This window comes from Protopterus annectens, chromosome 10.part0 (genome assembly GCF_019279795.1).
Source record: "Protopterus annectens isolate FY-2018-M chromosome 10.part0, PAN1.0, whole genome shotgun sequence".
Lineage (NCBI taxonomy): Eukaryota > Metazoa > Chordata > Ceratodontiformes > Protopteridae > Protopterus > Protopterus annectens.
Genome location: NC_056744.1, coordinates 1,194,772,411 through 1,194,786,390, shown reverse-complemented (window position 1 = coordinate 1,194,786,390; position 13,980 = coordinate 1,194,772,411).

Sequence of the window (13,980 nt, the reverse complement as noted above, 5' to 3'; positions counted from 1 at the left end):
AATCTCAGCCTTTTTGGCACCCAAATTACATAAACAACTCAATTCACGCCATTTAGACCAATTGTTGGCGTAAGAGGTTCGCCACCTATGCATGTGCTAGGATGGTCGATAGTATATCAAACCCTTGTTGGCACAAGAGGTACATATTTGCAAGGATTCCTGGTCTTTTGCAAGACATAGGAGAAATTGAATATTCTACAGATATTGTCTTTCTCACTATTGATATAAAAGACCTGTACAGGTTATACCTCAAGACATAGGTCTCAATTGGATAAGAGAATTTATGTTTACCAAAAAGTAGTGGAATGAAGATAATCTACCTAACAGAAACACTTTTAGAGTTAGTTTTGGTAAACAACTTTTGTCTTTGAGAACTTTACTTGCCAAACTTCAGGAGTGGATGGGTTCCCATGTGGGGCTCATTTGCCAATGCGTGTTGGCATATTGGGAGAAAGAATTCTTATTTAAGGACGCTTTGTTTAAACAACACGTGTCCTGGTATAGGAGGTACCAGGATGATATTTTTTGCCTATGGAAGGGAAATAGGGAAATTATTCCAAGCTTCATAGAACAAATAACCAGTATGACAAACTTCCTACAGTTTACATACAACATACAGGAAAGTGAAATCAACTATCTTGATATACTCCTTACAAAAGATGTTAGTAACCAAAGGCTAAAAAGTAATATATATAGAAAACCCACATATTCTAACAGCTTGCTGCATTTTTCTAGTAGTCACCCTTACCACCAGAAAAGATCGGTCGTGTGAAAGGCCAGATAGTCAGGCGTCCGCGATATGGTCACTGTTGACCAAGACTTTGAATTGGAATGCAGCAAGCTAAAGAACATGTTTATAACAAGAGGTTATCCTTTTACGTTAATTGACAACATAATTACAGAAGTAGCCAATAAACGACGCAGGTCAATTTACTCGCTCCTTAATAACGGAGTTTCTGTTGAGGAAAACATAGTATCAAATAAGGATGATTGATTGAGTAATGATGGAACTAACAACATCAATTATAGTGCCTCTTTCTTGTACACTTTCTCACTTGATTTTAAAAAATCAGGAAATTGTAAACAAGAATTGGGGCGTCATTAATCATGACAGTACTATCCACACTACTAGGTGAAAAACCTAGAATAACATATAGGAAGGGTCAAAATTTAAAGGCCATTTTGGAAAGGGCACCAAAAAAATCCACTTCGAATGCCCAAACGGAATGCACAAGTGTGGTGCTTGTGCACAATGTAGATTCTGAAAGTATGTACACATTTTACCATCATGGACAAGACATACAAAATTAACAACTTTTATAATTGTGAATCTAAATCCGTGGTATACGCTGCTCTCTGTAACCAATGTAAAGCATTTTACATTGGTAAGACAGAACGTAGAATTAAGACCAGGATATATGAACATATTTATGCTATTGGCAAAAAAGATGAAAACAACGCTTTAGCCAAGCATATCATGGAAAATAGTGGACACACATTTAGTTTTGTCATAGTCAACAAAGAATACCTGGCGCAAGTGGTCGCGGCAAATCAGGCTAGAGATAGACGAACTTATGTGGCAGATACGAACAAGGGCACATTTATCACCAGGGATTAATGATAACTTATCAATTAAATGTGTTTTAAAATGGTTATCATATAACAGATAATATTTTTCAGTCCTGGTTTTCCATACTCGGACTAATGAGTTAGTTCACAATATGTAAGGTACAGATGTAACATAATGTTACTTTTAGATTTCTGATTATAGATTTAATATAGATCCTGTCAAGGTTCTTTATATTCAGCTTGACACAGGCGACATGTATAATAAATATATACAAAATATTTACATATGTTTTACTAACAATGTACACATATTTCTTGAATAATGGCAAGTTTACTATTTTGTATATATTATTTATATGTATTTCTTAGGAGTTCTTCATGGTAGTATTTTTATTTTTATTTTATTTTAATTTTATTAACTTGGAATATTTATACCTTTTAGTAGTAAGGTGCAACATATAGCAATATGGTTAATATCATATATATTCACCACTGAACGCATGAGGGCAAATGATTTTGCAAACAAAGACCTGTGACAGAGTAATGTTTGCCTCTTGTTGTATAAAAATGTATATAAAGTATTTTATCCTCATTTACACTTTAAAATACATGTTTATTTGAATTTTTAAAAATTTATACATGTAACGTATCAATTTGCTTTAAGGTAGTCAAGGTTACGTGTAATTAAGGAATGCATTTCATTCTGATTGGTTTTAAGTATGTATGTAAGGAATACCTTTTTCACATTCTGCTGTTTGTCTGAGGACGGCTAAATATTCGATTTAGCAGCATCTTTGTTATCTGGTTTAAATAAAACGTCTGCCTTTTTTACAAGTACTCTCTTATAGTGTCCTGTTCGCCAATTTGCTCAAGTTTATTGTCTTTAAGTCTTTTTGCCTGTTCAGGGTGATATGTTTGCCAGGGGCATATGCTGCACCAATGGATAACATCATGTGTGTGTGTAAGGGCCGGTGAGTTGACTGGACATGTCTGTGCAGAATGCATGTGGATGTTGTGGAGCCCTACAGTTGTGTTTGCTGTGTGCGTGTATGTGTGTACACAGTTCTGCCATTTGTGATGCCTACACGGGGTATAATTGACAGCCCCAGATTGTACAGTGCAGGTTGTACAGCTCACTGTGTCCGTCCACGGCCACGTGACCTGTGCCTGCCTGGGGTTGCACGGGCACTACCAGGTGGAGGTACAGAGTGGCTACTGTCCAATGACACATGTCCGCTGGAACTGTGTCCCCGGTGAGACCATCCAGGGCCACGTCCACATGGCCTGCTGTGTCCTGGTGTTGACAGCGCAGCACCAGCTGCACTGCTACTGCTACCGGCACTATAGGAGCGGGCATGTGAAGTGGCACGCTCACGTCGACCTACACTAGGTGGTGTTGCTGGCCTACGTCCACGTGGCCTACGCCTCACTCCTACCAGGTGTTCCAGCGCAGACAGCGCCCGCTCGTGGATTGCCATGCCTCGGTCAAGGATTACGACCATTTCACCTAATCGCCTATCCAGAACATTAGCAATCTGCTGTTGAGCATTTTCCAATGCCTGGATGTTGTCATTTAGGGTATGGATAGCAGCCCTCTGCAGCCTCTGCCCTTCTCTGTTCTGCCATTCAGCACGTGCCTGTGCTGCTATTACAGTCTGGAACATGCGTCTGGTGATACCAGCTGCTGCGCTCTGCCTGTAGGTGCATGTCTGCCAGAGGTCCTCCTACGAGCAGCACCGGCCACATGCCTGTGTGGCACATCTGCAGTCATTACACTGACACCATGGTGTGTAGACACACCTTCTGTAGCCACCACACATTCCTGTTCCATGCCAACAGACACTGACTGTCCTTCCTCTATGGCCACCAGTGATGCGGTATGTGTTGGCAGCAGAACTGTGTGCGGGGAAGAGGGGGACATAGCTGGGATGGCAACCATTGGCACAGATTCAGCCCCTGACAGTCCTGCCTGTACCTCATGCATATGTTCATCAACGCTAGTATCTGTGGGGACACTAACATCAGATGGACCGCAGGAGGGTAACGCACCTACATCACCTGTGAATGCAAAGAAATACTGTAAAGTACAATAGACACAAACAGACACACACACACACACACACACACACACACACACACACACACACACACACACACACACACACACACAGACACACACAGACACACACACAGACACACACACACACACACACACACACACACACACACACACACACACACACACACACACACACACACACACACACACACACACACAGACACACACACACACACACACAGACACACCATGCATGTGATTTGTCAGATGGCATGCAGCATGCCTGCGATACAGCAGAGGGCAAAAAGCTCAGACATTAATAGTGTTAGTAAGCATACCTCCCTGGGGTGCACACTACAGCAAGCAGGTGTCATATCAGTAGCCATGCAGTTCACACAATCATGGTTGTATGCATGCATCCCTGTGATATACCATGTGGCCCAGAACAGGATAACAGTACACATGGCTGACGTGACCTTGACATGTAATCTGCTGACATGTGCATTAACATGCATACATGTTTGACACAATGGTGTCCTGACACATGTACAGCATCATAATGGGCTTCACATTGCAGTGTTGTGTGTATGCCCTACAGATAGAATGCATGTTTAGCAAATGTGCATGAACATGGGAGGGTAGTGTGAGCTGTCTACATTGCTATACAGTGTGAAGTACAGACACTGTGCCATTGCATGGCAACATGAGGCATGTATGTTGCTGTAGAATGCATAATATGTACACATGGCATAGCCATAACTGCAACACAGTCGTGATGTTCGACAGATCGTATATGGTAGACTTCAGTGACACCTCCAGTAGCTGTGCACAGGCTTTTAGATTGTCCAGTGTACCACATCAATTGTATAATCGGTCAACTAAGGCTATAATTGGACCATGTGTGGACAATGTGCAACAGGGTGTATACACATCCCAAGTACTGTGTGGCTACATGTCTCTGGCCATCCCCCATGGCCATGTGTGCATATGTGTTGGCCAATTGTGTGTGATGGGCATCTTCTCCACATGTCTGTGTGGTCCCATATGACATACACCCATACATGTCAGATATGTCACAATCCACAGGGCTATGCAGACAACAGGTTGTATGTTTGGTATGTGGGGTATAGGTAATGCGATAGTGTGACAATATTGCAGACAGAACACTACATGTCTGGGACATGTCAGGTGGCACATCACAATGTGTGCACCCAATGCAGGGGCGTATGACACAATGGTGACACTTTTGGGCTGCCCATATCATAGCTCACTGTGTGGTACTGTGTGCGTACCACACATGTTGTTCCAATGCATACTACATATGCCTCCATTGTAGAACATCTCCACCGTTGTATGCACAGCTGACTGCACATGTTGCGATGACAAGTACTGTGGTTTCAAGTCTGTGTATCATTATGTTTGTATATATTGCACATGGGTGGCGTGTGTGAATGCATGGTGGTGCGACCTGCATATCGTGACTGGAACAAACATCAGGTGTGCAAGTGTTAACTGGCCACATGGCAAATAGATCTACACTGTAACATTCCTCATACTGATGACAGTCTCACCTGCAACGGACCTATGTCTGTGCGGCACGCCAGAGGTACCTGTATAGGGGTGACACACCAGTATGAACATTATTCATGACTGTATGACAGCCACAGGTTGCACTGTGCATGTGCACACATTCACCTGTGTAATAGCATATAGTATGCACATGTGTGCATACACAACATAGCATACTGTAGTATGCAGCATGTGTGTCCACATACCTGGCATATGTTGTTACTTTACATAATGTACAGTGACACATGCAACTACATGGGATATAATAGCCATATGTGCATTACTGACTTACCAGGCAACTCCAGGCTCATTGGTTGGGAGACACCCACCTCCACGATGGCATCTAGTGTTTCTGGATATTGTTCCCTGGGTGTCCCCAGACTGGCCAGTAGCTCCTCGGTGTGTGTGAGTGGGGGCTGGGTTGGTGGCCCACCACCTGTTCCACCTTGTTCCCTGGCGATTGCAGTGACACGCTGTTTTGCATGTCGTATCAGGTCCGTGCAGTGTCTGCGCACCTGCTGGTAGGTGCGGTTATGGCCACCCACATTGTTCACCCTCCTGCGTAGATCCTGCCACAGGTCATCCCGCTGCTGGGCATGCTGTGGCACATGGCTGAACAACAAGTCATAGTTGTCATGGAGCTGTGGGATGAGGACATCATCCTCCTGGCGGGTGTATGCTGGGAGGCATGTACGGGGCATTATCTGTACAACATAATGATGGTGACAGGTCACAGTTTCAGAGATGTACAGAGATACTGCTGCACATACATTTCTATGACATCTACTGCATCTGCACAGTTATCTTTGCAAAGCATCATGACACTGACATGACTGACGTGTTTGTGTTACACATGTCACACCCATTATGCATTGGATATCATCACCATATATGTGTGTCACCTCATTACAGTGTTCATACTCCATGTAAATGCTGTCTTGCTGTGGGCATGTCTATTTGCCTGCACTTGTGTTCTTACCTATCTGCACATGCCTTGATGTGTCCACGGTACTACCGTTGACCTGGACACTGTGTATATGTCACATATCAACACAGACACAGCTGGAACGGACTTGAGCAGTGACAATGCACACATACGCATGGACACCTGTACATGCATGTGTTTTGCCATATACATCTACACAGCACTGTACAACTGTTCAACATCCTGACACGGATCGCCTGTATTACACATGTGATAGACATGGGACAATGGATAGTCAGACGACATTCGCAGGGATGGTCATCAACCATAGCATGTGCAGGCACGGTTTCCACGCTGTTACAGATGGCCATTGTGCCACCGCAAGCTGCATCAGTGCCACATTACTGATCCAGTCAGTTGATAGTACATCTACCATGTGGCCATCACACCATGTATGACTGGGATGACATCTGCAGCTTTGATGGACAGGGTTGCATGGTATGGCGGGATTATGTCACATATATAGCACAGGGATCTGTCCAGCCTGTGGCTATCCTAGTATTAGGATGGTGGCTGTCCATGACATATGTCATACAGATCAGGGTATGGACATGTAGCATGTCCATCATCATGGTGTAGCAAATGTCCTTCTGCAAGGTAGACAACATGCTGCATAGTAGAGGTGTGGATTGCGAAAGCTAGTATCGCACATCCATGCATATCCATTACCCCTTACAGGTGGTATGTGATCCAATATTGGTCACCACAGTGCTGTATATGCCTGGCCAGTGATCTCCGTGCTCATGGATGGCACCCTGACATGACATGGGTACCTCAGATGACTAGCCAAGGGGCCTGGAGACGTCACCATGTTGGGGGTGCACTGCACAGCACCATCCCTTACACAGTGTCCATAATGTTGACCACAGCCTAGGTAGTAGTTTATGGGTACAGGGATGTTCACCTAGCGGTGACACTGCTGGTATCATCCATCAGACTGTGCACAGATGTCACACACCTCACACACACAGCCCATTCTGTATGTTGTTCACAACACTGACACAGCTAAACTGATAGGTCATGGCCATTCACAGCCTTACATACACAGATGCCTAACATTTGTCTGTGTGGTATGGGCTACAATGAGGGTGGGATATAACACATTAACCCTGTTCTACTGTATCTGGCACTGATGTGCTGTGCACATGTCACTCTTGCACCTTTTGTAGTTGTGAGTCTGTCAACAGGCCACTGGTGGAACACTCCTGTGACATGCAAAGGTATTTGTGATCAAATATCCATGCTATGTTGTACATCTGCACTGTTAACATCTACAGTGCTAATGGTTCATGGACATGCACACCATACTCAGCAGGGTTATAGTGCGGTGCCACCCTAAATGACTGTCGTCACCACTTGTGGGTTGATATTATCCAACACCCTATCTGTATTGTATGGTCATGCTAGGCACTTGTTCAGAACATGTGAGCATGTCATGAGCTACTGATTACTATAGCGCCCATTCCACACCATTTCCCACAGGTACACTGGCTGTCCTACACTTCCCAGCTTGCTTAAGGTACAACAGCTGTTGTACACACATAACGCACATATCCTGTGGGACATGGTTGTATATACAGGCATGTCCAACTGTCACGTACCAGTGCTACTGCCTGTCTATATGAGGGATATGTCATACATGTGGCAATAGAGCAATTGTCTCATGTACACATTCACTGCTCACCTCCCAACATACGGCACTTCAGCCTGTGGGGGATGCACGTCTGCAGCCGTGCTGGGCCCATAGCTCTCAGGTGTACCTCATTACAGGGAACGTACCTCATTTGGGGTTCTAAAAGGTGCATGTTCCTCAAGATTCCACATTGGTAGGGTCTGTCACACATTCATTGTTGTACATAGTTTACCTGCTAGCCATGGCTAAATAGATGAGAATCATATTAATTAATTGGAATATCTGTTTTATACGTAAGACCAGCCTATTTTAGCCATCATATGCCCTTCCTAGTTGACGCTGTTAGTAAGCCAGTTGTAAATGTTCCACGTTTCACCCATTTGTCACACGGTATGAGGGCTAATGTTCCTCATTTTGGGGACAGGAGGCTGACAGCTATGGCTGGGGGTAATGCTGTCGCCAACCCTGACTGCACCTGACAGTCATTTGGGGATGTGTAATATTCGCAACACACCCCACCCATCACATAGTCTCACATGATCTACACCACTGGCCACACCTACGAGGACAACCTGTGCAGTACGTCTCCATACTCACTGTAGGCACCAGAGGTAGCCCCCATCATGGAAGACAACATCACCAGCTTATAGCCCACAGACTCATGTGTGCCCACCACATACAGCCAATAGTGTGTTATAACATTCACAACACACCAGTCATAGCTGACTCTGTAGGGTGTCACACTACAGTTCCACACAGCAGGCTACACAAGGCGTTAGTCGCTTACATCTTGCTGTCGGGTAACTGCTTCTGCAACATTACCTATGCACCCATGCCACACCTCACCAGGTACAATATGTCTGTCATTCGCCATGTTATTGTGACTGTCCTGTGATGCCACTTCACAGACTACGTGTGCAGGGACATGCAATAGGTCACCAGTCTTATAGCCCTGAGGGTGTGGGCCTAGCCCTGGGGAGCATTTTGCATTCATCCGGACACGATACCACTATACAATGACCGACTGTGTCACTTCAACAGTTGCCTATGCTCCTATTGTCATTCCACAGGCATGTGGTATCTGTCCGCTATGACTGTCCTGGTCAAACACAATGCTGTGGCACAGATGACTTGCACCTGTCGGCCCTGGGAGTACAGCTCACATGTAAGGCTCTTGCTCCTTCTATACTGCATGTCCTGCACAGTTTCCAATAACTGTCACCGGCAGGACGGTAACCGGCATGTGCGACATGGGGTCATGTGACACATTGCTTGCATCTTCCCCTGTGATGCATGCAGGCAAGGCACACCTTATAATGCACCACTCCAACATCTCTGCAGTGACTGGGACCTGCCTCTAGGCTCTGCAGATCACACCTGCAATGACAGGTTATAGACGGACCATACCTTTCAGGCACATACCTGGACCAGCACACACACAGCTGAGGGGTTCCCATATCCCACTATGTTTTGCACACATCCTGGCAAGTTGCTTAGCACAATGCATCAGAGGTGCTCCATGTGCAACTAACTGTGTCCGGGACCGCTATACACATTGTAACAAGTGACAGAGTCAACATCATACCCCACGGGTAACATACCTTCTATGGTGGTATAGTGGACAGTGGGCCTCAGCTACTACTGATGTGTGACTGACACTACCCCACACTTCACTGGGATAGCCACTCATGTACCGACACATCCATGAGTCATACCTTCCGCTCTGCTGGATCAACACATACCACCTCCAAGACCTACATTACCCTTGGCATGAACACTACCACCATGTGACTGGTGTTACAACCTGGGGTTATCCCCTCATTGGTGGATTCCGATCATATGCTAATCTACCTTGTTAGCCACGTCCCGGCAACACACCCATCACAGCATACACAGTATATGTGTACTACAACACCTACTACAGACATCTGCTGACAGCGGTTGTTAACATCATGACACCCGTGCAGATGGACAATGCGCATACAAATGCTGACACATACCCCAGTGCACTTAATTAGCATGTACACAACTGCATGGATCATGCTATTCCACACAGTGCCATGATGGTACACACCAGATAACAGACGCCACTCTGGTCATCATGTTCCACGGACATATATTGTACAACAACAGGTGTAGGCTGTTGCACAGTGGTGTACATTCCCATGTGTAGGGTGGCTCACTGGTCAGCCGTGGTGGAGCCACAGGGTCCCTCATCACATACTCCAAGACTAGCTATGTAAATATGACTGCCACACATTCCAGGGTGTACCACCAGGCATTATGGTGGTATGTCAGTATTCAATGGCAACACCCACATCTGCTGTCACATACAACAGTCACTCAGGAACATTGCAGACCCAGGTATTGTTGGCAACATGCTGGAAGATGGATTCAATGCTGACAGTACACCCTCTCACTCACCACAGGGCCGCAATCCATACATGAACATTGTGGTGTCCCTGTGGTCACACCTACACAGTACTGTCTTACACTCTATATGTCCTGGGACACTGGCCCCATGTCACCTTCCAATGTCCCAGGCTGTGATGTCCACCAACCTCTGAATTACATGTCTCCCCACTAGGCCACCATATTCAGTAATAGCCTTGTTTCAGACATTGTAGACCCTGAATGGCACACAGCAGCATTTATCACACTACACACAGGTGGCACCGCATTGCACGAGTGGGACTATAGTCCTACACACCTGACTGGACTGTTCTGCATGGCTATGGGGCACATCATCAAGGATGTCATTCTCAGAGACATTGTTGGTCTCCCGTCCTTTGCTGCCACCCGGGTTGGGCTTGTTAAGGCCAGAGCATGGCCCCTACACATGGTGGACTCCTTTCATACAGTTACCAGGTCAGTTGCTGATGGTACGGGAGTCCACACATCCTACATTGTCCTCTCATTGCCTTTCAGCACCATTCCCCATTCTGGTATTGACAACATACACATCCACCTGCACATTGTACCCTGTGTCTCAGGATGTTATGCTATGTGGCTCATGGACAGGACACACAGTGAGGCCAGCATACCATAGTACCTACTACATGTCAGGTAATTTGGCATACCACGGTCCTCAATCATAGGGCCCCTCATGTTCAGTATATGCTTCCCTGTGGAACAGGCTGGCACAGGGGACTTTCCCTGCCTAGCTTTAGAACCCCTACATACCAAGCACCATGATTGCTCCACCAGCTGATACTGACTCCAACCATATGGGTGTCCCTGTGACAGATACATAATATGACTATCATGGCATCAAGCTGCATGACACAAGGTGCATGCACATCACCTTTGCATTACACCATTCACCCACTGACTATCACATGGACGGTAGTCCCCTACATACATATCACATTGTACATGTTTGCAGTACACACATATGTCGCACACACTCCTGTGGTTACCGTATTGCCACTGTGGTGTGGATATCCTCCTACGTGGCCACACCTATCTGTACTGGGTGTGTAACTGGTACATAGGCACCCATTGTACCTCTGAACTCAAGACATCTACACACATTCAAGGGTACACCATCCCATTTAGGGTGTACCTTACACAACAGCTACAGCTTTACATGCCACAACATTAACACGCCATGACGTTTACTGAGCTCCGACAGTTTAAATATGCAGCTGCACTACGGACACCACATCTGTACACATTTGCATACTACATACTCAGGGGTGACCTCTGCTGATCAGACAGGGCCCATGTCCACAACATTATTGATGGATATACTCCTCATACGCAACATAAGCAGAGGCCACTGTGAGCAACATGCTCATTCATATGTGCACACACGCCACAATGAGTGGGATGTGCTTTTGGGTTACATTCAAACCAGACACTCACCATGCTGTGGAACATAAGTCTTATGTACATCACGCAGGGACACTCAGAAGCACTGTTCATGTGATACCTCCCTTGGTGGTTGGGAGACACATGTAGGCCTGGGATCACTGCAGTGGCTGTACTGTGCAGTGGTGCAGGTGACACCTGACTCTGCTCTTCACAGGACACTACCCTGGAGAGGTGCCACTAGTGTGAACACTGTAGTTGTGCTTACACATGGACTTGCCAGACTGCATAGTACACCACTATGCACCTGTGCAGCTATTACATGTCCTTTGTGCATGGTAACTTGGTAGCCCTTCCATTTAGATTAGCTATCATGCTATTACTATGTCCCATACCTACAGGCCATATGTATCCTGTTATTGTACATACCAATAGACGTTACCTGTGGTATGCATAACATGCCTGTTATGTTGTGTAGAATATCTGTCATATCTACCTGTAATACTACACATTACACATATTTCACATAGTATCCCATAATGCAAATCATACTTGCTCAGCGGGACCACCTTACATATGTCATTAACGTTATATGCCCATGCACATGCGTGCTGTGACAGTATATCAACATATACTATCCCCTGCTATGGCATGTACTTGTTGGACATACCCTACCACTGACGGCGGGTTGTATGGCATTGTTCTGCTTAATGGCCTCATGTAGCATCCCTTGTGGTGTCTGTGCTGTGTACCTTGTGTCCCACTGCTGGACGCACAGATTCTACAAGCGTTAGTATGCTCAGCAAGACATCACTACATAAATACCTTTCCCCACTTTATGCATTGCGGACACGTTTAATTAATGCAAACCAGGCTATACATACAGTAAAACTAATTGATACAGATCATGCTATACATAACCTTTGTTCTACATACCTTGTTGTCATTACGGCATTTCGTTTCTATCTCTCTCACAGTGTTTCAACTGTTATTCGGTATGAGCATACGGTTTGAATGTCTGGCAAGTCATCCTTATATACGTCGATACCTGAAACATGTGGCTTCTTCCCGCCAATTGGTGTTCCTGAGTGACTAATTACTTGCATATCAGCTGTGCAGCTACTCCATTCGCCAATTACGCGGCGACAGTGGAGTATAATTGGATTCTCCACTTGGGCGTTGCCTATTTGCCCTACCTTCGGGGAGATGGTCTGTATTGTGTTTTGCTATGTGTAACTGCAACTGCTATGCATGGAGACAAGTATAGTTTGGATTCATGTCCCCCGTGGATTGTGTGTGACAGGTAGAGTATTTGGTTCAACATGTGGGTGTACCTGTCATCCCGACGTCTGATAACGGAGTATTGCAATCAAAACCTGTAACATGGCTGTTTGTTCCATTATACAATGCCTGCACGTTTGCATGTCGCCTCTAATTGTGCCTCTCACACGGTATGTTGAGGGTTCTGCAGATGTAATTGACTGACTGGATGTTTGTGCTGCTATTGCAGTTTGCATTGCTTTAGATTCTAGTGTGGGTGATGTTGGTGGTTGTACGTAACATATACGGTTTGTGGGCCTTGCATTTCTACATAATCCGTATATATGTGTGTGGGCTCCGTCCCTAATTAGAGAGCTAACAGTTAGTAGACTTATGTTAAGGGATTGTACGTTGGGCCATTGTTAATTGGTTTCTATATCATCTGCAGGTGAGCTTGCTACTTGTATACCTCCGTAATTGCAGCGATATATCAGGGGATATGTGTAGGTGACAGCTATCCCTTGTATTTCTGTCCCAGATATTTGCAGTCATTGTGGTTGTGTTGTTAAAAGAGCCTGTTTGCCATGGGTTGCCACCTTATCATATGGTCATTGTTGGACACTTGCGGGACACAAAGCGGTGTTTACAGGCCAACACATAGCCATGGTCAGTACACAGGTAGCACATACTTTTATCCTCACTACATACCTATTGCTGTGTGACTGTGGATACTTATCATATTGCATGTAACATTTAAGTATCTTACATACAGGCATAACTATTAAATACGACTGTTACATTATATATGGGACATATTTATGTCCTACCATCTCGGACATTTGCCCTTTGTACTGTTTTATGTCAGGACACACCTGCCCAGGGTGGGGATGTCCCTCCTACTGTGGTACAGGTAGTAACTGTATGCCTACTAGCTATACCCACACCTACCATACTGATCTGCCTCTGACTTGGCACCAACATACACATGTTGCGGACACACACACACATTACAGTCACACAGAAATGCACACAGCACCCTCAACGTACACTTACACAGACTACGGCACTCACAGACACAGTTGAACACAGTAC